The following is a 4,310-nucleotide window of genomic DNA, read 5'->3' as shown; positions in this document are numbered from 1 at the left end:
AAAAAAATAAAACAATAGACAAAATTATTATTATCTATTAAATATAGATGAAAATGATACAGATATTTTTTTAAAAAATATTGCTAATCGGAATTAGTGAGGCTGAGGCATATCAACTCCTAGAAGAAATTTGTTGAACAAATTGTCACTCGTTTTCAAATCCACAGATTCTACAGATCACCAAATACCGAATAGGCGAAAAAACCATTTAACTAAGAATCTGTAAAAGAATATAATAATATCATATTTAATACATTAAATAAAGTGTTATTCTAACTAAGTATCTTAATTAACCCAAAAAAAATTATATATTCTTTAATTTTCTATATGTAATTGATAGTAAAATAGTGATAATGAAGAATAATTTTTTATTTTTTATAGTATTTTTTGAGATTTATAAATTTAGACTTCATTATTCATTACTATCAATGTATTTTCATTGTAAACAATTATATGAATTCAACAATAATTACAAATTATTATGTGATTATGTCAATGGAACATTTTATTACATGTTAATTATTTACTATTACTACAAGAACAAATAAATATTTGAATTTGATAACATTGTAATGACTATTATTCAAAAACAGTTAGTGAAACTTTTTTTTCCTCCCTTCTTACCTAGGTTATATATCCAGACAGCGATGATTATTATTTTTTTCATATCTAAGATTTTGTGAAAAAAGTGAAGATAAGCAACTAAGAAATTCTCTTCATACACACCGTTAGAGCTTAAACCCCTGATTAAATACTTAACATTCCTAGTCACCAAAATAAAAAAATACTAATTAACATTCAAATTATGTCACAGTTATATTAAACTATTTATAAATTTATTAACTATGTTGTCAAGCAATTGCTTATCAAATTTAGTCTAAACTATAAAGGTTGTTGTAGCGACTAGCGAGTCAATGTCCCCACGGCCATAAGCAAGTCATGTCTACTAAGACCTTAATTAGATTTTTTTAGTAGAATCCTAAGAACTTAGATATAAATATATATAATACGTCTGTCAAAATACCAATTAAAGAAAAACAAAAAAGTGTTGGACCGGGTTTAATCATCCAAGCCCAAGAAGCATAGTTTCTTAATCGTAGATCGGCTCCAATTATCTGGTTTTAATAATAATTTTCTTAATAATTTAAGTCTTCATATAAGTTTGGTTTCAAATTAGGATTAGGATAGTCACCAAAAAAATTAGGATTAGGATTACAGTTAACTGTTTAGAGTTAGATTTAATTAGATTTACATATATCCTAAAGAATTATATCTTGAAGATAATTTAGACATTTTATAAATTTCGAAAAAAAAAAAAAAGGAAATTTGTCCTAGAATCTTCGAATGTATCTTGGAAAAATTTGCATTGTCCTATAAATTTGCGTTTTATTTTTCGTAGAAATACCTACTTATTGGAAAATATTGACATCTCTGACTAGAGTCTCAAATGTTGTTAGGTGCATGTTATGCTATGATGTATAAACATTGGTACGAATACAAGACACGATAAAATATGCGATATGTATAGATATAGATTTTAAATTTTTATAAAATATAAAATATTTTTAGATAAATTATAATAATATTTTATTTATATTAAAATATAAAATTTTTAATAATTTTTTTATATTTTTTAATCATATAAAATATTTAATTTTTTTAATAACAAATAATATATTCTATTCAAAATTCATTTTAAGATATATGTTAAGAATAAAATTAAATACTTAAAAATATTTAAGTGTATTTAAGTATATTTAAAAAATAATTTTTTATTTTTTATTATAAGACAAATAATGTTAGACATAAAAAATATGTAATCAGATAAATATCAATAAATATTATATTTAAAACATGTTCAATAATAATACGATAACTTAACAAAATATCTATAGATAATTAGATATTATGTGATATTTTAATCTAGAATTTAAGCTTATTAATTTATAGTGGGAAGAAGACGTGGATATATAACTACTCGGGGACCAAACAGCAGTGAAGTATTTTAAAGGGTTTAACTTTTAGTATGGTACCTAATTGATAGATTAATACTATAGGATTAAATTTTAAAAAGGTTCGTGACCGTAATTGATATATCCACGATTATGTTAAGTGTATATTAAAATTAATTGTTAAAATTAATTATTAGTATAAAATATATATTAAAATATAAATATATATTAAAAATAAAATAAAATAAATATATATTTATATATAAATATATTAATGTTTAAAATTATTATTTGTTTAGATAAGATAACATGAAACGTAAAAAAAAATATTTTTTTATATTTTCTTTTCGATGCCGAAAAAATTAAGAAATTCTAACAGGAAAATTGAATTTCCTTTTTTTAACTATTAAAATACTTTGTTAAATTTCTCAAAAATTAAAAAAAATTATAAATATTCCAACAAATTCTTTTTGCAAAAAGAATTTTAAATGTTATAAAAAGTACAATTTTTTGTATAAAATTAAAATGCTATCTGTATACTAAAATTAATTATCAAAACCAATCAATATATACTTTTATATATATATATATATATATAAATAATTAATGTTACTTAACTTATTTTTAATACGTATTTTATATTTTAATATATATTTTATCTTAATAGTTAATTTTAATATACGTATAACATAGTTGGTATAATTTTATTTTTTCAGTCTTACTATTATGGACTTTTATTAATCCCCGCTCCCTTTGTAAAATAAAAAATAGATTAATCGGTTTTTCTAATAAGTTATTTGAAACATAATTAAAGATATTGTAAATAGAAGCTTTCAGATTTTCAACGTCATTAACGTAGCGTTTGGTGAAGAGATATAAATGAAAAAATTGAGACTGAGAAATAGAGATTAAGAGACAAAGATTGAAATAAATATCAGTATTATGTTTGGTGCAAAATGGGAGACAAAAATTGAAACAAGAATGAAATTCTAATTTAATTTGCACAAAGGATAAAATTAGAATTAATTAATTGAAATGAGGGTATTTCAGGTATAAAATGTTATTAAAGTTTCAGTCTTTATTTCTAAAAATTTTAGTTCCCTGTGTCCCCACTTTTTGGAGATACTAAAATTTTGGAGACAGAGACAAAAATTTTAGTACCAGTCTCTGAACCAATAAATATAATACTGAGTCTCAGTTTATCAATCTCTGTCTCAGACTCTCAATACCTCAAAACAAACGCTACCTAATATATCTAGAAACATTTTTACACTGGCTAACAATAAATTTTATGTGCAAATAAAAATTAATTATTAAATTAGTCATCACATATTTATGTATAAATATAATTATATTTTAGTATGTATTATATAAAAATAACTAATTTTAAAAATATTTCTGTTTTAATTGTAGAGAAATCAAAAGTAAGAGTAGGTTACACCATATCAAAAAAAGATTTTGAGATGAGAATTAGGGTAAAAAACACATTTAAGCCAAGGAAAAAAATTTATTACACATTTCAGCCAAATAAGAATCTGATTCATCAATCAACCAAAGCACACTATAATGTAATTCGAGGCAACCATATTCGAATTACATTCCTTCATAATTCGAATCAATATAGCTCGAATTATGCCCAACCAATACGTACAAGTAATTCGAAGCAATATGGATCGAATTACAAAAGCATAATTCGAATAGAGTCAATTCGAATTAGTAGCATTACGTGACGAGGAAGGAGTTCGAATCATATAGATTCGAATTACTCACTTTTGGTAACATATGGTAATTCGAAATTGATTGATTCGAATTACAAGGGAGTCGCCTATATAAGGAGTTCGAACCAAGGTCATTCGAATAAGTTTTCCATTCTCATATCCCACCAAATCCTAGAGAAAACGACCCAGAATCGGTCCGACAAAGACTCGAGCGGCATATTCAGGCGATGGGGGACGATCCGGGAATGCTGTATCGTTTGGATGGAGTTGCTCATATCGCCGGGGTGATCAACGACGAGGATAGTGGTTTTTGATAGTGGTTTATGATAGTGGTTTATGCTAGAGGTTTATGAAAGCGGTATTGCAATTGGTTTATTTTAGCAGTTTTGCATGCGGTTTTATTGACGGTTTATGTTAGTGGTTTGGGTTAGTGGTATTACATGCAGTTTATTCTAGTGGTTTTGTTTGCGGCTTTGTTGATGGTTTTATTTTAGCGGTTTATATTAGCGGTTTAGGTTGGTGGTATTGGAGGTGGTTAATTGAGTGATTTTGCATGTGGTTTTCGTAAGTGGATTTGCATGTGGTTTATATTAGTGGTTTGTTGGATGCGGTTTTAGTATGCGGTTTTGCTAGTGGTTTA

The sequence above is a fragment of the Arachis ipaensis genome, chromosome B1 (genome assembly GCF_059453495.1).
Source record: "Arachis ipaensis isolate K30076 ecotype BB chromosome B1, ASM5945349v1, whole genome shotgun sequence".
Classification (NCBI taxonomy): domain Eukaryota; kingdom Viridiplantae; phylum Streptophyta; class Magnoliopsida; order Fabales; family Fabaceae; genus Arachis; species Arachis ipaensis.
Note: the sequence above shows the minus strand (reverse complement) of the source record.